Raw genomic sequence first — 22,798 nt, forward strand, 5'->3', positions numbered from 1 at the left:
CGACTTCTCCAAATCCACCATCACTCCTGTTACAACATCCAGTTTCTCGGCACAAATCCAGGCTGCAGCAGTAACCCACATGAACCATTCCCCATCACCTCCTCCCACTTCCTCCTCTCTCACCGCCGGTGACTTTGCCTTTCTTTGAGGACAAAGTTGCTGACATCTGCAGGTGCATTACGTCTGCAACTTCTCCAAAGTGCTATGAACTGCCAGAAATTAAAAATACATTAAAAAGAAATTATTCAACCTGATAATGATAATGATTCGCATCAAATTTAAAACATTGGTCCTAGCATACCAGGCAGTCAAGGGATCAGCCCCAGAATACCTCCACAAGATATTCAAACCCTACATGCAAGCCAGATCCCTCCGTTCTGCTACCTCAGGACGCCTAGCACCTCCCCCTCTTCGCACCTGCACTTCCAGAACACGTCTCCTGTCTGTTCTGGCCCCACGATGGTGGAATGACCTCCCTGTGGAGGTCAGAACAGCTGAGACACTGACCCATTTCAAACGACGACTGAAGACTCACCTCTTCAGGCTGCACCTCTCCCCATCCCTCCCTACCCCCCTGTAAATGACTGTAAGCTTAGGGTTGTAACTAGGCAGCTGTTTCGTAGGTGACTTAGGTGCATTAACTGTCTTAACTACTGCTTGTATTTTTTCCATAGATTGCGTTGTTGCCGTTCTCGTTGTGTTAGTGTTAATCAGTTTAACCTTCAGGGTCCAAGTTGAACTATGCGGTTGTTCCCTGCACTTGGACTGGTACTTCTCTCTAGGGGTTTCGTCATACTTGTTCCTGGTTATGGTTATACACTTTGTTGTACGTCGCTCTGGATAAGAGCGTCTGCCAAATGCCTGTAATGTAATGTAATGATGCAAAAAAAAAAAACCTGACAAAAGAGGAGAGGTGACCTACACTGCCAGACATCACAGCAGAGCAATGCACCTCCCCCACTGCCTGACTAATGCAGTTTTTTTAAAAATATATATTGTTAAAGAATTTGGTGTTTTTACAGAATGAACTGTTAAACAAATCCAAATAGACTGCCATATTTTAAAACATCCTGTTCTGTGGACCAGGGAAGTATCAGAAGCTATCACTATGCTTCGGAAGTACGACATTAGCTACAAGTTCACCTCACCAGACACAGCACAGTGAACTAGTGGAGAGAAGTGATCATCACCCACACACAATAGTGAAAGCCTATTCAGTTGAGGGGATGCATTGAGAACACTGACACGGGTGTGAATATATTTAAAGAGGAAAAAGGCAGAAATGTAACTAATGACGGTGATAAATGAGGCTTGCTGATATCCCCTTGCACAATTCCATGTCTCCACCAAACAGAATCAAATGTCTCCTGGCTCCTGCCACCTTATCTTCTAAACCAACCACTTTTCTCCCAATCTGTCCTGATCTGCTTCCATTCGCATCCCTTTTCAATACCTCCCCTTACCTCTGGCTGCTTCCCACACTGCAGTCAAAGTCATTCCAGGCAAGCATGAATAATCAATGATTCAAACTGATGAAAAAACAACATTCAATCAATTTTCAAAATCTGTATACCTTATCGTTCTGAAAACATACATTTGTAAGCAGCATGATCTACTGATAGCCTTGGGCTATGACACCAAAAAAGTCTTCCTTTGGCAACACTGATGCTTCTTTGGTGATTGATAGTTATTAGGGTTGTGCAGGGTATTGGGGGTTATGTATGTAATGTGTCACTAGAATCTACTGCATGGCCAAATTTTCAACTTAACTCGGGAAAATGACAACATGATTAGAATGCAATTCACAAGAGTATGAAATGTGGGTTCAGGCGGGTCGTAGAGGTACTGTACAGCAGGGCCTCAGTCTTATTTTGGGAATTGGGAAACGGATTTGTTACTTAATCTGTTTTCCTTCCGTTACCTGCCACATCCAGTTCCCTGAAAGCAACACTCGCTCTAGCTGTGTCCCCAGCCCCTAACTTTCCTTTTCATCCCCCTTTCCTTTGGATGAATTACAGTGGAAATATATGTAGAAAATACAGCCGGCTTAATTTAGGACCGCTACTTACTAGTCAGCCTCTACGTACAGTACAAACTGTGACGCGGTGAATGAAAGCATGAGCACGCACACTTTGCTCAGTGCGATGTTCTCAGACAGAGAGCAGTTGTTTAGAAGTGCACAATCTCAGTTGTTTTTTTTATACATATCAGTAAAATTGGGATATACAATTAAAAATCTGCATGCTGTGGTCCTTGCAATAAGAAAATATGAACTGGAATGGTTTTTGGTCTGCAGACTGAGCTTTAGGGTTAGTTATTTTACTTACTGAAACATGCTGTTTTCCTCTGAGCCCTTACCAACCTCATGAGACCGGGTACAACCAAGCGGGTCTATAACATTTATGAAACTTTCATCTAATACACTGTGTCCGACGGTGTATAATATGAAAATTATAAATGAGCATGGCGAGGCAAAGCGAATGGGATTCCCAAGGTCTTCTGATGCAAACAAACAACCTCGCCTGAATGTGGATTTATTAGCAAAGGTCTGCTGCAGAAAACACATGGCTAATTTAGCACACCATCACTTGGGACATTTTGATGAATGGAGCGACACATACTCGCATACACATGCGGTATGACGGCAGATTTACCAAATTCTGCTTCGGCACTGAAGCACGGAAAGTGAGGATTGCGGAGAATAAAATGTAAAATACAAATAAAGACTAACAATAATAATAATAATAGGATTTACAAATTGAATATTACTTTTATTTTCCTTGTCAAGCATCTATTAAAACATTATGCTAAGAGCCACTGTTTTGATTAATTTACCACTAATGACCAAGTATTTTACAGAAAAATAATACAAAACATTGGAAGTAAAAATGGACAGATGATTTTACTCCCACTCAGTCAGTTCTCACAAATAAATAAGTAAATAAATAAATAAATAATGCTGATCCTACAAGCTGTCTAACACTTGTCACACGTATCTAGGATAGTATGACCTGCTAATAGGATACAAGGCTGGGAAATGCCTTGCATGCACTTCTTAAGAAAAGATAAAATAAAATAAAAACATATAGAGCAATGGCAGTGCTACAGGTATCAGTAATAGGATGACCACGTCTTGGTTTTCAAAAAAATAGGAAAGGGGTGGGAGGCCATTATGAACATAGTGCTATGGTATTTAATTATTTAATTGCATGTGGTTTATGAAAATAAGGAATTTTAAAATCCTGTCCGGATGGATATTTTTAGACTCAAAAAGAGACATGTCTGGGAAAAAGGAGGACAGCTGGTCAGCCTAATCCATATCCCTGGCTTACTTAAGGAGTATGTCTTGAAGCATGTCTCCCCCAACCTTTTCCAGTGTTAGCCCATGGTGTAATGGTCTGCCAGGCCTGGGATTACAGTGAAGGTAAATAGTTTCTCCATATACAACATCTGGATTCCCAGATTGCAGAGCGAACAGAGAACTCAAGCATGACTCCTTAATTGCCTGCGAAGATTGGAATTCTCCGAAGACGACAGTTGCCTGCCAACGACACATCTTGCCGGAGCCTTCAGAAAGGGTGGTCACTGTGACGAGCTGTCAGAGAGCCCATTGGTCATCATGGGGCATGCGTGTGGCTGGCCTGTCTGTGTGCACTGAAGTGAGTGAGACGCCATACACAGGGGATGTCAAAAACAGCTGCTAAAGATTTTGTCACCAAATAGTGTAGATTAGCAATGTGCATGCATGTGTGAAATGTTACAGGACAGATATTATCAAGCTCTGGAAGTTCAAAAGATGATGAATTATGGTGCATTCATTTAAATAATTGCACATAACAGCAAGGGAATTTTTTTTTAATAAAAGTATTTATTATTATTATTATTTTTTTATTTTTTTTTTTTTACTTGGGTTCAGGCAGAAAAGATGCAGAAACCCTTCTATTGTTGTAATGTTACACTAGATACAATGAAAACTCTTTGAAAATCATTTTAAAACAGTTTAAAATCACATACTATCTGCTTAAATTAAAGTTTTCATTTACATTTTATGCATATTTAAATTCAGCTATCGTTGATGGACGTTCAATAATCTGTCAAATCAAGAACTGACAAGTCTCATGAATCCGATGTAGAAAACTCCCTTCTCTCACATGGGACAATGCATCCAGTCTCAACTAGTACCGAATCCCCAACCGACATAACTTCACGGAATCTCAAAGGATTTTCCGAACCTGAAAGCTTGGCGTTTCCATATTTGTTTCCTGTAGTTTAGTGAGGGCCCTCACTGCCGCCCTTTCTCCAATACAGGCACTTTATGAGTGGAACACATTTACTGTAAACAATCAGTATGTAATCACTCTGTAAATAATTTTGTGTATGGCATTTGAGGGCACAAACTTTATACGATACAGCTTTCATGCCTGTGTGTGAGGAAAAGGGAGAGGCAGAGTGGAGCTAGGGCATGTGCAGGCAGTGAAAATAGGTACTAATGATGAGAAGACTAGCAGTTACAGTGATGGTGTACTCGGCAGCTAAATTGCTTTACTATTGAAAAGTAAAATAAATTGTCACCCAGAGGGCTGGTGGGTGCTCTGCAAATCAAACCTGAAATTTCAGAGAGATCAGGGAAGTTGAGGGATTCAACCTGAGACCCCGTCCAATAGGAATGACTTCATTTGATGGCTTTGTTATGTGATCTGCACATAAATATAGTAAAAACAAATCATTTATTGTGTGTGCTTATCACAATATTAGTGCATATTAGTTAAGGTTAATAAACTCAACATGCACTTTTGAGCTGGGAATATCCACAACACACTACAATACTGAATGTTGTAATTTTGTGTGAGAGTTCCATTGTAAGTGGATAGTATTGCCTCTATTTTATTTTATATTTAAAAAAAAAAAGTTCTGACTAGACATCTGAGAAAGAAATAATTCATACATCCCAAGCTTTCTTTGGTTTTCAGAAAAAAGGCATTTATACACAGTATGATATCTTCAGATTGTCTTTTAATTTTTTCCGTGCATGACAGCCAGGTTAAAGTTGAAGACTTTGCTATTTCACCATTTACACTTAAATATCTTGTACCATCTCTGGGTTTTCTTTTGTTAACATTCTTATCAGCAGGATTCTTAATGGTATCCACTGTTGAAGATAATACAGAATCTCTCTTTCATCTTTTGTGATCTTGTCATAAGTATTCTCAGTAGTTTCTCCTTTACATCTAACATCAAATCACACTTAGGGGCATAACTTTTTCCTTTTACATGTCATCCGCATTAACACTCTACATTATTCTGGAGCCATTTGAAACATCAGATTGCCATTTTTCAAATATTCAATTTTAAGAAAAAAGCAAATTCTTTAGACAGTTAAATTAAGCTGGGAGAACTGCATGATGAAGCATGTACACACAGTTTTCTCCAAACCTACAATGTGATCATCTATGTAAACAACAATTCCACAACTCATGATTAAATTATTTTGATGTATAGCAAGTTGCCACTGAATAAATACAATAAATTGTATAGCTTATGTATGTACAATTTCTGTGTCAATGCTTTGCACTAGCTGAGTTTACATATAAACCACTGACACATAAATTATACACAACATACAATAAAGTGCATAGAGGTCACAGGGTAGGAGGTCTCAAGAGCTATCTTTGTCAATCTGCCAATATCAACTAAAAAATATATATATATGTACAGATTTATTTAAATTAGTAGATAAATATAAACTACTCTCTCACCTATGCCCAAATTTGGTATATTGAAGCCATAAAAACACATTCTTTGATCATCATGAGAAAGCACCAAAAATTGTTTGTAGATTTGAGTTCAACAGGACATAAAATTAATGGAGGGATTTACATCCTAACTATAGCATATACCTGGAAATAATTCGATAGATTAAGTAAGTCTTTTAGCTAACTATAATCTCTATCATTATGAGAAGTGTACAGTTTTGTACAGCTCAGAAAACTTTGCATTACTTGTCAATGGATTACTCAGTGGCCCGCTTATTAATCAAGCAAATAAATGAAGACCTAAAGATGTATTGCCCTGAATGTTGTGCATATATACACAATTCTGGTATGCATATGCATGCTTTGCTGTGCATATAGTATTAACACCAAGTTCCGCATTCTGAGAAAATCATGTAGCTGCAAGTCATATAAAGTATGCCGACATAGTGAAAAGATTTAGTTGCTCTAAGCAACTTTGACTGTGGTATGAGCAAAAACACCTTGTTAAAGACAGAGGTCAGAGGAAATGGGCAGACTCATTCAAGCTGACAGGTCACAAATGCTCAAATAACAGCTGCTTACAACAGTGGTGTGCAGAAGGGTATCTCTGAATGCACACTGCGTCAAACCTGGAACCGGATGGACTACAGTAGCAGAAGACCATGCCGGGCTCCACTCCACTCAAGCTAAAACCAGGGAAATGAGGATACAGTGGCCATGTGATTGCCAAAACCGGACGATTGAAGACCGGAAAAACGTCGCCTGTTCTGAGCAATCTCGATTTATGCAGCGTCATGCAGATGGTGCGGTCAATTTCCGTAAACAGCGTGAATCCATGGATCCTTCCTGCCTCAACAGCTTAGGCTGGAGGTAGTGGTGCAATGGTGCGGGGAATGATTTTTTGGCACACAGTAGGCCCCTTAATCGCAATTAAGCAAATTGTTAATGCCAAAGCATTCCCATACATTGTTTCTGACCGTGTGAATCCCTTTATGACAGTGGTCCGCACTGTCATTCCGCGGACACAAATTTAACTCCATCCGTTCGCTGCGGCCACTGATTTTTTATTAGGCCTAGAGATTTGATATTGTTATATCTATCACTTTTTTTTTTTCTTTTTTTTTAACAATAAACAATTTTTTTTAATGGTTTGAAGTCAGAAATTAATTATTTTCTTATTGTTTTGAATGGAAATAAGTTGAGAGAAATTGGATGCTTTCGCCTGTATCATGAATGTAGGCCGATAAAAGAAAGCACCGTGTTCATTTTGAATGAGTAGCCCAAATGCATGATAGGCCAAAACAATTTTACCAACCAAAGATGTGAAAATGTGCCTACCTTATTGTGATGAAACCCTTGGTTTGCAGATGGCTTTCATAAGGCTGCTGTAATTCGGCTCAATTGAGGTAGTGGCAATGCGTTGACAGTGGTCCAGTCTATAGCTTCCTAGTCGATTCCTCCGATTGTTTGTTCATCGCAGAGAAGTTTGCTTCGCAGAGATATTTGCTCGTGGAGTTGTAAGTTTCTGACGCGTTTTACAATGTCCGTTTTGTTGGATAAACCTTCAAAGAGGACCCGTTACAGTGCTGCCCGTTTAAGTTATACGATTTGTTTGGAAGATTTTTTTAAACAAATCACACACAAGCATTTTGCCCCATCATCATTGGGTACAACGAAATATTCCTGCTCCCATTTGCTCTGATAGCAATTTGCTTGCTGCGGTATTTGACTTCTTTGCAGGTGGAGGTGCAGGTGCAGGTGCAGCTAATGGCGGCATCACTTGCGTTAGCTGAGGTGTTCGCGTCTGCTCGCTCTGTGTCCTACGTGGATCATGATCAGGATTTTGAATCCGGTTTCCTGTGCATTGTAAAACAGTTGCTGCTGTCGTTTTTCCTAGCAGTTGCACTATCGTCAGTCAACGTTGAACACACCGGAAAAAAGTCTTCAACGAGTTTGGAGCGTACACCTTTGACCCTTTGCGTCATCAGCTAGTTTTATGCAGAGCCGTAGATAGAAAGAGTTGCGTCAACTCCATTGAGTCTAATGAGACCAAAAATTCTACAACAATAGCGGATCATGAAGGCTTCAATAGTTCCTAATCGCCCGCTGCTAGGCATGTGGAATCTATCATCCTGAGGAGAAATTCTGAATAAAAAGTGGCCAACAGTGAGGTAAGAAGTTAAAAGGACCGTCATTTTGTTACACATTGCCAATTTACCTGCCAAGCTAGATTTTAGAAACATCTTTTTCAGTTAGATATAACGTTATAATTAAATTAACGAATTTGATTCAATTAACGGTTTGTAGCATGAGTGTGCAACCGAAAAATCTACAGGAAATGTGTGATAGGCTACTATGTTTCCTGCAACTTGTTGAATCCATACCGCAAAGAATTCAGGCTGTTCTGGAGGCAAAAGGGGGTTCTACCCAGTATGAGAGGTACTGTAGACGTGCCTCATAAATTGGCCACTGAGTGTATGTCAGACATGTGAGCATTGTTTAACTGTAGTAGGCTACCTTGTAACTGTGGAATAGATATTTTATCCAACAAATGCACTGTAAAAAAATAAAAATAAAAACTATCCACTTCACTGTTACTCTTCATAGACAGGAACCAGTTGCACAGCACAGAGGGTATCTCCCCAGAGAAGTGGAAGCTGTCAATCATTTTAAGAAACAAATTAAAGGCAGATGTTTTTCCTGGCTTGTGCGCCATAATATGAAATAGTCTTAGAGAGGATGCAAAGCAAACAGCGGTGGCAAAGTTCCCTTAGAGTTTAAACAGGTGGAAATACCACTGCCTCCTTTGGGCACTTGTGAGCAAGCAGAATTCCCTTATCCAGTGTTTACATTGCAGTCCATGGTCACCATATGGATGACCATTACATGACACTCAATGTTTTCGGTTTTCAGGCAATCATGCCTGTTTTTTCACTCAATAAAGATTTCTGAAGAAAAAAAAAATAGACATGGCAGACAAGTTCTCTGCCTCCACCAACTTTTCAGCTTCCCCTTTTAAAAAATAAAATGATTGTGCGTTTGGTTAGACTTCAGTAGGAGAAAGTTAGACACAGATTCCAAGCATCCTCTTACATCGGCCCATACTTTTCTATGAGCTTTAAAAATGTATTAACATTGCAAATGAACTTTTAGAAAGTACCACATAAGTGTTTTATTCAAGAGATGAAGGCATGACCTTGCTTTATGTTTCAAAGAGTGAATCAGCAGGCAATCTTTAATTTATGATTTACTTGAATCTCCAAATATTTGTCCAGGGCATAAGTCAGTATGAAGCCATTTTAATAGTTCAGACTCTGAAGTCATCATGCTTAAATTAACAACTGTTTCATAATTAATAGAAAGAGACATATTTTTATTTATTTTGCTATTTACTGCTTTTAGTCACTTGTGTTCTTTATATATACTCTTGTCTTCGTTATATATACAGTGAGCTTTGTAATGCACAAAGACATTTTATTTTGATTTGGCTCTGTACTCAACAACACCCAATTCAACAATTTAAATTTGTAATCAAACTATTCACAAGAGCTCAAAGTGCAGATTCCCAGCTTTTATTAAAGGGCATTTTTGACAAAATACCCTTTAATAAAAGCACTTTTTATATATAGTCCCTTCCATTTCAGAGGACCATAATGTTTGGGACAAATGGCTTCAAGTATTTCTGAGTCAGGTATGTCAAATGTCTTCCTTAGTGCAGGTATAAGAGAGCTTTCAGAATTCTGAAGTGTACAGAAGCATCTTATCTGCTTAAGTGCACCAAATGCCTCATTGGACAGCACTTCATTCTACATCAAGCTAGTGATCACAAACGTATTGCTAAAGCAACAAACAAGTTTTTTAAAGCCAAATACTGGAAAATTATTGACGAGCCAAGTAATGCACCTGATCTGAATCCAATTGAATATGAGTTTCATACACTGCAAAGAAAAGTTAAGGTGAACACCCAGGAGCTGGGTATGGCTGCAGTATTGGCCTAGAAGAGTATCACCCGAAAAGACACTCAGCAGCTGGTGATGTCTATGGGTCACCGACTTCAAGCAATAATTACAAGCAAAGGATATGTAACAAAGTACTAAACATGACATCTTTCATTTACATAACATTAAAATGTCCCTAAGTGCAATGGTGCCCTGAAATACACTGTCACAATTTCTACATGGCAAAACCAAACTGTATTTTTTTTAAATATAATGCACTGTGCACTTTAACCATATGTGAATTGTTTAATTACAAATCTAAAAATGTGGAGTACAGAGCCAAGAAAAAAATATCTCAGTCCCAAATACATGAACATGTATATATATATATATATATTTGTAAAAGATTACCAAATAAACACTTCATAAATCATGTTAACGGCAGGAGAGAATCTGCTTTTTTTGTAAAGTGGAATATTAGCTTTTTATGAAGTTTTTTTGGGGGGATAAAAAATGATAAGAAGAGATAAGATGTGAGCTATGGCATTACCATTCCTCTGATGTCATCAAGAGATGTCAAAGAATATAGCTGCAAGCTTAACTCTATTTAAGTCATTTCAAAGTAATTTTACTGTGCACTCATTTTCTTTTTAATTTTTTCACTCATTTTCTTGCATTTTTAATACTCGTGATGTCTCACAATCCCTATGATCATTTTAAATATCAACCAAAATCATTCAAACTTCCCCATTTTAAAAAATCCAAACTTCCCAAGATGTACCAGTTCCACTTTAATCAGCAACATTGCCTGTCCAATCAGAATTAATGGGTATAACTTAAGAGCTAACTCAAAATTCAACAGAGCGAAAAATGAAAATAAAAAACTTTAAATGAGCCTTTTTAACCTTATGCCTTTCTAACCTTACCGTATGTCTTACCACAATGACTTTTTAAAAACATTTTCCTTTCCATTTTAGTTACTAATTGAATTTCAGTAATCTGCCACAGTATAAAACTATGTTATTGTTTAGCAGTTCAGTCATGTTTGATTTGAGCTGCTATAGCCAACAGCTTTGTAATGTTCAATGGAGAATGTTTCAATGATTTGTGCTAAGTCCTTTCATGAGATTTCTGTGAAATATTGTTTTATTTTATTCTTCAGTATAACGTTCTGTTTCCAGTGCATTGATTTTCATGTATTCATTTCAGATTATATATGAACATAAATCTATGAAGTTCAGAGATCTGGCCATGGACGTGTTTGTTGATTTTGACATTTTCAGAAAAACTTACAGTATAAAATTCATATTAAATTTTATCTTTGATTTCTCCACATTGCTTAATAGTGAGTCAGCACAGCCTACTACCACAAGACTCCCATTTATGCTAACACACCCAGAGTTCACCACAGCATGTCCAAGATTGCCATAGCATAGCCAAAATTCAGTTTTCTGTATCTACCAGTGTGTTCACAGATCAACAATTTACCGCACCATGCCCATCAGTACCACTGCAGTCAGAGATTGCCATAATGGGCCCATCAGAGCTATCACGGGATTCGAATACACCACACCCCTCCAAATAGTGCCATCACAGAGCTGGACAAATTAAAGCTGGGCTTCCTACCTTTTCAGGTGCAAACTGTATTCTTCCTCTCCCCTGTTCACTCTGCTCTGATTTGCACTGAAAGCAGCGTAAAAAGGAAACAAGAAAGGGGTTTTTATTTTTGCGAGAATCTCCGCATCTCTCGCTCCGTCGCTCTCTCCCAGTATGAGGAGCAGGTCGGAGGGCTGAGTGCGGGAGTGTTTATCCTGGCTGTGGGGTTTGCACGCTCGTGCGATAAAGTGCTTGTTCCCTGCAGAATAGCGGCCACAATGTGATTCGCATACTAAAGAAGCCGGCATTGGGGATGCCGGCAGGTGACTCTCAGCTTCAAGGCACTGCCAGGCAGAAGGAATAACTGGATCTGTCCATTATTTGAAGATTTATCTGAATTAGCAGAATCTGTACTGAAGAATTCATTTAAATTTATTTTTATCAAAGAATAACACTGGTATCCCTAAAGATAAATGACAATGTTTTGCATTATTGCATATTACTGTTAAAATAAATGCATGGGAATCTAATTATCCAGGTTCCTGACCTTTAATCCAGATATAAATACTTTTTCCAGATACTGCACAAATGTATGAATTATGATTCTTTTGATTGCTATCTTTTTATTTTCTTCCAAATGTTTCCAAAGTTGGTAATTTATTCAAATATCTTTGAATTTCAGTGCTGGTACTACCAGTGAAGCAAGGTTGAAGTGCAATGTGGAGGTTGTAACAAAGTAGTAGCCCCTCTCTACACTTTAACACACCTGACCTCTTCACTTACTATCCCCTTTCTACCACAGCATCAGCAAAACAATGGAGAGTCGGATACTTATCTTTTATTTATTCATTTTCTAGCCAATTTTCTTTTTCAAGCATTGTTTTATTCAATCCCACAACACATTGTGCAATAGACTGACATAGTTACCTTAAAATAATCTTTTTCGTAGACTTTGTGAAGTTGCTTCTTCCTCCTGGAACGGTCTCATAAATATGTATTTATCCACAGTAGAGTCTGTTTACACAATTTAATTTCCCTTTGTTTTGAAAAGTGTGCAAGCAGCATTTTGAAAATAAACAATCTGAATCTGGATTTGAATTTTCTAAAATTGAAACTCTGGCGTTAAATACATTGGAAACCTTTTATAGTATAATTACAATCACCCGTTTAAAAATGTTTTCCACTTCCATGTAGATTTTGTTAATGTTGTACAGATGCCTTGATGTTAGAAGCGTTTTTAGTTTTTTTTTTTGTGTCAGTGTACACCTGTCATTGTGAGTGTTGCCTCTCAGCTGCAGTCAGAGCCATTAGCCCGGTTAAGGACTGGATGTGTTCTACACAAGCCGTGTGTGTGTTTTGGTAATTAGCAATCAGCGCTGACCCAGGACAGACTCAGCCAAGCTAATGGGGCAATGCAAAGCTATGCAAATAATTGGATTGTTTTCTTGCGTCACATTAATTATATCCTGGTAAGAGATGTTTCTGAAAACACAGTTGCAGGCTGGATCCAGTGCAAATGGGTGTGCATTCATATAATTTTATCATTTTATTGACATTCATTAATTGATTTTATTTATTAGTTAATTGTTAATAGTTAATATTTTGATATATAAAATAACTCGCATATATTCAAGACAATGATTCATTTTTAATGTCATTAAAAAATAAATAAATTAGGCTATTGTGCTTGAACTGTCAAGTCATAGCACTGAAACATACTATTTAGACTTGGCATAACTGTTAATTATTTCTGTGATTATTATTATTATTATTATTATTACAGGACCCAGTTGAGATTCACCATATTACAGTACTTTCATAGGCTTGGCACAATGGAGCACTTGGCGACTGACACAATTAATATTCTGCACAGTGGCAGTGTAGCGGGGAACAGGTCAGGTGAGACTGATAAAGGAAGTAATTACATTTATTAAGTTGAGACTTTCACAAAATGTCACCTTCGGAGTGGCTCAGAAGTCAAGGGTGCTGCAGACTCAGCTTCAGGTACAGAGCAAATACAGCAATTCTCCTTCCTTTTTTCTGCTTCTCAGGGCTTTTGTGATGACCCAGGCACACTTCCTCCAACAGCTACATGTGAGTTTTGCCGAGTTGGAAAAATAAATAAATAAAAACAGTTACATTCCATTATAGTCAATGGTGTATTCTGCAGAGCTCCTGCTGTCGCCAGCAGCTTCTCCCATCCTATTCAATCACTCCGCTTGGTGTGATTCCTGTCATGTTGCTTCCCGGCCTACACTTTACCAGGGAGGGAATCCTTTACTAGTTTCACGGGCCACAATCCTATGGGCTCGAAATTGCATGACATATAATATTCTGGTGCGGAAACACAATTATTACCAGCCAATTGGCAATTGTCAGTCCTTTGTTCATTACTGAAGGCCCGACACTCATTTCTGCATCACAGCTACTGTAAATTGTGTTTCTGTCATCGTTTAGTTTACCTGCCGTTTGTCCTTAAACTTTGGTCTTTATGACTAAATAATTTCATCATTTTTTTAGCAATCATGCATATGTGAGAACATTAGAGGCCTGTGGCCACTTATCTACAGGTCAGGTGGAGAATATTCACATATTCACACATGTCTATAATATCAGCTGTCCCCCGATATTTGACCTAGTTAATGTATTTATACTCATATATATATATATACACACACACTCACACACACACACACAACAGTCACAAAGATGTACTTTGCAAACTGTTGTGATTACTGATTTTTTGGTACAAAGACTGAATTCAATATCTAACGTATTTTAAGTTCTAGTCAACCCAGAAAAATGTGAAACACTAGTTCTTCATTCACGAATGTTAATGTGATCAGATTATTACTTGGCTTATGTAAAATTACTTTGGCCTTAGTCCAGTAGATCCTGGAAATTCTCTCTCTCTTTCCCACCCCTTATCTCTCCCTCCCTCCCTCTATCCCTACCTCTCCGATTCACAAGATTAATACTGTAGCACGATGTGTTTTTGCTTGCCCAGAGGACAGCTGGTGTGGAATGGTTTCTAGCCTGGAGAGAACCTGCAGGAGGTGGCACTGCAGTGGAATGAAGGGAATTAATGAGTTGCTCAAGGTCACATGGCAGCCACACCCTGAAGATAAGGAGTATAAATCTCCAAGGGTCCTCCACTGATCTACATTAGCAAATATGGCACTTTGCCTACTACACCGCTTCATCCATGCCCACACACACACACGCATGCACGCGCACACACACACACACGCATTTACATAAGTTCACACAACTGAGATTTATTTCTGTTTTCTGAATTAAATGTAATAGCACACTTTCTTATCTGAAAACACCTAATGACCATGGAAAAAATCACATGTTCAAAAACCACGCATCCAAAAACTGCATGTAAGCACCTAAAATGTGATGAGGACCCAGGTGAATCAGAAAAAATAATTGCACTTATCGCATGTGTTTTGTTTTCACAAGTGAAAATTGTAGTTCACATTTGAAAAAGTCAGCCACATGTGAAAATGTGGCAATGTGATTTCTTGTCATCTTTTTGATTTTCACGTGGAAATTTTCATTCACTTGCAAAAAAGCCAACCACATGTGAAAATGTTTAGTTCACTTGTGATTTTTTTCATAAGGGATGTTACATCAGTACATTTGAAGAAAACGTACTACTGAGAAATAGTGACTATATATGACTGAACAATGTTTTTGTATTATTTACACGTATTTCAGTTACAATTACTTCCTTCTCTATTTTGCCTGACATCCAGCTTTCTGCATTTTGAATTTGTCGTGCATTTCACACTGCCAAATACATTGTCATTATGTAACCATTAAATACGTGTCTGCCTCATTTGCAGTTTTCTTTAAGATACCATAATTGCTTAAATGAACAATACAATGGATGTTGTCTAACTGTTCACCATATTTTTTAAATGTCACCATTGTCTACAAATATTGTGTTTGGAAAACTAATCAGTGTTAAAATTCCAGCAATTCATACTGCAGAATGTATTTCATATTTGAAATCATATACATAAAATACTAATACAGCAGATGCAATAACGTATCACTGGAGGACTGTTACCAGCCATTCTACATGAATGAGCTCTCCTGTTTGCCAAACACAATTAACAGCTTGCATTTGGTGACCTTGAGTAAGCTTTCAACATCTGCAGATAAACATAGTCTGCACAGGATTAAACTGTTCAATTCACTGTCCACAATGTTAATGCAAAGATTTTGTTTTTCCATAGGTGTCTGTCTATAGTTGTTTAACTGGCTCTGGAAGAACTGGCATCTACAGTACTTAGGAAAATTGACAGAAATAATGGACATGGCAAAGTAACATTTAACCCAATGGATAAAGAAATATACTGCTATCTCATTGATGAAATTGTATCTACATCTATTATGAATAAGTACTCTGTCTATTATTTTTGATAGATTCATCTAGATCTGCCAAAAATTCACTAATCGCATCCATTTATACAATGTGGGTTTTGAGAAGTGTGAAGCATGACCCTTTGACTTCAAAACATCTAAAAGGACTCTCAATTGGAAAAAAAAATTAGGGTGACTGACCAAGTTACTTGGTGGTAAAAAAAAAAAAAAAAAAATCATAAAGTAAAAATTACATTTAAAAACAATTTAAATATGAGATATCTAAGTTTCCACGGTAGCATCCATTGTCTGGGAGTTCAATGATAGGGGTGTGTGCTACCCTGTGAGGAAGAAGCAAAAATGTTTTTTTTTTCTTTCTTCAATAAAGTCAGGCGCCATAGGGATGTGCTGTCTCAAAGGTTTCCACTGGGTGTGATCTGCATAAATTGGGTATCCATGGTGGAGCTGAGAGGAAAAAGTCTATTTTTATGTTTTGAACTCTAAAATAAGTTTTCTGGACTGCATCTTTCAGTAATAGCAGGGCTATGTTTTTTATTGTTTTTTCCCCCTATGTTTGCTGAATTATGGAAAAAAAAAAAAATTTAGCTTTAAGAGGTTATCAGCTGTAGATGTAAAGCTTATGTTGGGAAATGTGTCCTCTCTACTGCAATATAGGGGAGTATGTTTTATTGGGGACATTTCAATATCTTCCTGTCCTTGAGCTCTTGTTAAAGTAGAGAGAATGATGGATTCAAATTTCTGCCAGGACATGTTGAACAAAATATCCTTGTTCTCTCTGGCATGAAGCTCCAGATAGACATTACAAAGCATGCATCCAAGTTGATAAAAGCATGGGGAAGTGCACAAAAATAAAAGATAATAGTAAATGCTCACAAGGTGATCCTCACCCAAACCCATCTGAGTATTTGGATTTCATATTCCAAATAGTTTGAATTCAGGAAAAAGGTTCTCTCCGGGGAAAATTAAAAAACAATTTCTGGGGTCATGGATACATTTGTTCACATGTTTGGAAGTGTCTTGGGAGGATGTATTGATATTTTGGATGCAAGTCTCTTTATCTTCCTCTTTATCCAATAGATACAGCCCATGTGCCTTGCGCACACTCCTCCTAGGTGATAATTCAGGGCTTCAAGTTTCACAGAATCAAAAATGAATATGGTTAGCTGGGCTTACTGCCATTAAGAAATTGCGAGCATATCGATGGCAGCCTCCGCATTCATTGTCGTTGTGGTGCCACTGGATTATCACATGTATTGACATAACGGAGTGCTGTATAGTCTGCATGCATGGTGCCAGGGCTAATACTGTGACAGCTTAGAATTCTGCTGTTGAGAAATTTCAGAGTTCACAATAATGGGTCTGTGAGATTGACCCTTACGTTTGTGATGCACTTTAAGTTTTGTATCTGTGTTATTATTTTTATTTATATTTATTTATATAGGGTGTCGGGTGGTGGGTGGTAGGCGGACTGGTTCTTTATCATTTTTTTTTTCGTTCAGTTTATGTAACTGAGAAAATAGAATAAAAGTTTAAACATAAAAAAAGATTGCATCGTTTGTTTTAAAATCGTTGTACGAAACCTGTATTAATGGCTCCCATTTAAGTCGCATGTTAACAAGTACTTCTATTTTCTGAGTAAATGGTTTTGCTTGTCCATAATTCTGCAACCATCCCCTGGTTTATATCTCCATTTGAAAACTGCCACTATAATGGGAGATAGGGCCCCCAAGTTCTTTCCTCCCAGCACATGTTAGACATTACTAAACGCAAATGCTTGAAAGTTCAACTCAGACCCCTCTTCACAGCCTTGCTTGTTTTGTAATGGCTTTAATTGTGTAAATTCAGCAGAACCTCAGACAAACCAGTGAGATATGAACCTCTTTTTGAATCCTTAACTTGATTGGCCTTGAAAATGTTGGTTAACTTGTAGAATATTTATAGGTACAAAATGTGAGCCTGTTTAGAATGGTAAGGCCACTGTAATACTGTACAAGTGTCTAATTCCAATAAATTATATGAAATTGGTGTATTTTGCCTTCACTTTTGAGTGACATTTGGGCTGCATGGTGGTACTATGGTCTCATAAGAAGGAAGTTCTGGGTTTGAGGCCTGTCTGTTTGTTTCCAAGTGCATGTGGGATTCCTTGAGGTACTCTGGTTTCCTCAGATTACATCTAAAGACATGTAGGCTCCAGTGCTCACTTGGAAAACAGATGCTAATCTCAATGTGATTGCCCTGATTAAACAAAGGAGAAAAAAAAGAATTAAATAAGTCAAATTCACTGTTCCAAATAGCCGCCATTCCTGAAGGGTTTCTGCCCCTGAGCTTTCACTGTATATGTGTTTGTTTAACACCTGTAATGACATTCCTTTGCCTTTCTGTTCTTACATTAATCATTCTAACCGTAGCAACCACAAGTAACCCCATAGCAACCGTTTGTATTAAATGCATAGTATTATCATTTTACATTTATTCATTTATGTTTTCTGGGCTTCAACTGTTGCTTTCTATACAGATGTTTTGCAATCAAGGACACTGTTATTATGGATAGACTGTCTTAATCATCCCCACCCATCCAATGCTCTCACAAACTATTATTAGAGTGCCCCAAATCTCTATCACAATGTATGAAAATTGTAATTGTGCCATTCAAACAGTCACCTCATTATTATTTATCATGGTGCTTTAGAAGGCTCCTCAGGTGGTCCTGGAAGGTGTGTGTCCATGTGAGTGTTTGTGTGTTTGGCATTAGGCTCTAATGTTTAGTGTTTAGCAGTTGTCTACGACCATGAAATGCACTTTTTGTTGTACGTCGCTTTGGATAAAAGCGTCTGCCAAATGAATGTAATGTAAAAAAAAAAAAAAAAATGAATGTAATGAAGCTACAAACTTACATTTAACATAATGCACAATGGACATGTTTAAATAACACACAGTATGTTGTGTCATTGACATGGGAGACTGGAGGAAACAGTGAATGCTAGAGATCTAAAAATAATCCCACTTCAATGTTAAGCCTATAATGACAATACTCACAGTATAAACTGAAGTGAAGTTAAGGACACCTATTGTCTACAGGGTCCACTAGTTTTTATTGTATCAGTAAATTTTTTAAATCAAAGGCACTTTTAAAATACGCAATGAATTAAGGGTAATTCTAAACACTGGAGAACTAGAGCACTTCAATCCTGGAATTGTCTCTCTCATTAGAAAAAAAGTATCTTTGACTTATCAATCTATTATATACTTTATTTGCATTGTTTCTTTTTTATTAATCCTTTAACCTGTGCTTGTTTTATCCCAGCAGATAGCTGGGTGCTCTTGCTGGAGTACATACTATGCATTTTACATTACAGGAATTTGGCAGACGCTCTTATCCAGAGCGACGTACAACAAAGTTTATTTGGGCACCCTTTTCCATTTTCTTTGTCCATTGGCTACAGGGTTGCATCCTTGTATGCTTAAAAAAAAATTAACCTTTGAGGGAAATACTAAAGGAGTTATAAATGCAGTTAAATAAAACAGGCACAGACATTGGACTTTACTTATGAAAAACACTTCCAGGAGAGGTGGCCTTTTTTGTCCAGTAAAACTAAAATTTTCCATTAGAAAATGCCAGTAGTGGTGGCAGTGTTTTGTCTCTATACAGCTACCGCCCCCCCCCCACCCCTCCGTGCCCACTCCCGATATGCCTACTTTCAGCCTGATGCTTGGCCTTCACTATCCACCAATCGGCTTAAGACATGCACTCAGCTACTATAAGAAAAGCACAGCGAGACCAGACCAAAGGACAAAGGTAGTGCTTAAAAAGCGAAAGAAGCGAGAAATTGCTTGGTTTCAAACATATCAGCATGATGCATTTTGATTTTTTTTTCCATTGCCTCTGCAAACCTCTTAGAAATCGATGCGTGTTTATCTTACATTTCTTTATTCTCTTTAATCGACCAGATCTGGAACCCAACTCTGCAGGACAGCAGTATTTGATGCTGTGGACGACAACAACGCTGCAAACAGCATGGTTCTGTTTCGTGATGTAGATATAATAGATGTAATGAATGCCGCTAGGTCCTGTGTCCACCATACATTTGAAATGCATTTAACTGGAAAACCGGTGCAGCTCTTTCATCGTCCATCAGAGGCCCCCAAAGCTCAAACCAGCCCTGCTTATTTGCAGGTCAAACTCCCAACTCTCAGTCCCTGCATTTTCCATCACAGTGGAAGTGTCCCCCATGCCCTGTATAAGCTCAACGGATTCAATTAGGAGTGTTGCCGGGGGCACCGATGTTCAGCATGGGGCAGAGGAGGTCTGATGCCTGGGTCACACGGCCTAAATCATGGATGCAGGGATCCTCATTGTGGAGTACAAGTGTGCCCAGCTTGCCCCGGTACGGAAAAAGTACCGCTCTGGGACAGGTGTAGCTTGGATCTTGGTGTGGTTGTGTTAAAAGTTTGTACTTTTCAAAGTGCTTGGTATTCATGTAATTGTCAACATGTTGAACATAATGAATTTGGGGGGAAAAAATTCTCATGGTATCTCAGCTGTATTGATGTGGTGACATCTTCAACATGATATCAATAAAACAATTATTGTGTTACTGACCAGAGGCTCCATTTATAAAAAATGCAGAACTGATTGGCTGACATATGACTGTCTTGCATAGAAAGAATAAGCATGGCTAGTGTTTGGAGAGTAGTCCTTCAAAGTTAGCCCCAAAGTTAAATCTCCTGTCAGTTAAAGTGCCTAGGTATCAATACTGCTCCGCTGGCTCTATTTTTTGCTTGCCAATCTTCTTGCCAATAAGGAAGTATTTGCTCTTCTAAAATCTACATTGCGTTTTTTTGTCACATTGGCCTTGAGATTCAGCATGGATTCTTTCAGAGAAAGGTCTCTTTTTTCACACAGCCAACCATTTCAAGTTGGCACAAGCTACAGCACATGTGCAGTATAGTAGATATTGGCACAAAATTTAATTTATTCAATATTTATTTGATGAGGTCATAGTCAGCAATGTATTAATATTGAGAAGATTTATTAATACAATTTGTCGTTTCAATTTTAACTGTTCAGATTATGATTAATTGCCATACAACAGCACAAAAAGCATTGAACTAGTCTAATTAAACCGACAAAACTGGAGAAAATGGTCACGTTAAAGAAACTAAAGAAGCAAGTGAGGACATAGTAGAACATGTAGCCTTGGTTACAGACAAGCGGAAGGTCATTGACAGTAGCCTGCTTGTAATATTACAATTGCATGAAAACCAGAGGATAGCCTATCTTGTTAATTGTTCCATCAATATGGTCTCTTTAACATAAATTAAACACAGCACTTTTCAGCAAAACCAAACAGCATTTTAACACCTATCTTGAATTTATAATAGCGCAAATGTTTGTCAGTGTAAGCAGCCTCAGGTGATGGCCAGTCCAGAGACCTTGCATTCGGTCTGCCTAGCATCTGGGAAATCCTTTCTATAATATATAATTCTTATATATTATAGAAAGGATTATATAATTCTATAATAATAATCCTTTCGAAATAAGGCAGTGCCCGATATCGCTCAAAGTCCATTGAGTGGAGAGTGCACTAATTTCACTCAGAACACATGAGGATGTTTTTTTGGCATTGCAGAGGTCTACGAGTCCTGTAAATAATGTGGATGGCAGCCGAGGATCTCTGAGAACACAGAGATGGTTATCTGAATTCAGGTGACCAGGTGAGAAATCAGGAAGTGCCTGTCTGCACTTAGGTCGGAGCTGCTGTTATTATTGGCAGAGTCTGCCTTTTAAGTTGAAGTTCAAAGTTGACACTGTCCGACCTGGGCCTTGCCTGTCATTGGTCAGTTCTCAGCCCTGTTTTCTGGTGACCAAGTGTTGATTAGCCGTGCAGCTGGGGGAGTGAGTCTGGTATCGCCTTGGCACATCCTGAGAATCCTGGCACCATGGGTATTGTCATCAAGTGTCTCTGCCAAATGTTCCTGATGCCATCTTCTCAAGCACACCTCACTGCAGATCTGGGCTATTCTCCTGCATAAGCTCTCCTAGTCAGTTTGTCTAAAGATCATGTGTCCTTAATGCCGATTTCTTGTGTGTGTTACGAAAGTATGCATGACATCTGCTAAAATGCTCCTTAATCACCATTTAACAGGTCTGCCACTAGACACCTGAGCTTTAATGTTTTATGTTCAGTTTAATGTGTGGAATACTCTTACCCAGAGCATTTAAGTGGTAAATTCTATTTTTGCGGTTGAAATAGCTTTTACTTTGAAAATTTTATTTAGATTGGCTAATGTTTGTTGTCATCTAACTCATATGCTCCAAATGCTATATGCCTCATAGAAAACGGTGGAAAAAACATGTATAGTCAATTACTTCATACATTAAATACTGCATAAATCAACCATTATTTCAGTCTTCAGTAAATATAGATAATTATTTTGGTTTTCTTTTCTTTTTTTGTTTTTTATTTTTTTATTTTTTGCGCATATTACTTTTAATTGCATTAAACTAGTGAGAATTATAATGTTTGAAGACAGAAAAACAAATTCCTTTCAAACAGCTTGAACTTTTGCTGTTTATAAAAAGCTCAGGTACCAATTTTTGAATAGTTTATTACCTTAATGTGTGTTTGAATCTGATTGCATTTTTATTTACTTACTTTTACACAAATTATATTTACACAAATGCTTGCTTCTTTTTATTTGGCTTCAGTTTTGTTAGCCTGCTATGAGTTACTGCAAGTGAATGTACAGTATTACTCAATGAAACCACAGTTCTATGTAAGCAAAACTAGAATTTCATCCCAGAAGTTTTGCACTCTTCAAGAGAATATTCAGCTATGATGCCAGTTTTCAAACCCCAGAGATTTATAGGGTATTATCAGTATTTTCCAGATTAATTAGCTAAAATTCCATCTGTTAATGTATATGCTATCTGCTTATGTAAATGTCAGAGTATTTGTGTAGTCACAATATTTAATATTTCACTTGCAGTGTTGCAGAGTGTTAACTTATGAAATGATATTTGAATATTATGTACTTTCATTATATATATACACACGCACGCACGCACACACACACACACACACACACACATACTGTATACAGTTGCAAGAA

General features: G+C 37.9%; 1 protein-coding gene and 1 long non-coding RNA gene across 2 annotated transcripts in view; one reads left to right on the forward strand and one right to left on the reverse strand.

Annotated features, from left to right (window-relative positions):
• The window catches only part of LOC118224254 (teneurin-1-like), a 362,344-nt gene extending 354,425 nt beyond the window's left edge, over positions 1 to 7,919 (reverse strand). Inside the window, exon 1 of the mRNA XM_035411577.1 lies at positions 7,092 to 7,919. The gene's annotated coding sequence lies outside the window, so the exon portion shown is untranslated. The remainder of the gene's footprint in view (positions 1 to 7,091) is intronic.
• LOC118224257 lies at positions 7,837 to 20,196 on the forward strand. Its single transcript, XR_004764609.1, has 3 exons — positions 7,837 to 7,924; positions 13,339 to 13,381; positions 19,634 to 20,196. It is a non-coding gene; the product is annotated as an uncharacterized LOC118224257 (long non-coding RNA).
• Positions 20,197 to 22,798: the final 2,602 nt, after the last annotated feature.

The sequence above is a fragment of the Anguilla anguilla genome, chromosome 3 (genome assembly GCF_013347855.1).
Source record: "Anguilla anguilla isolate fAngAng1 chromosome 3, fAngAng1.pri, whole genome shotgun sequence".
Lineage (NCBI taxonomy): Eukaryota > Metazoa > Chordata > Actinopteri > Anguilliformes > Anguillidae > Anguilla > Anguilla anguilla.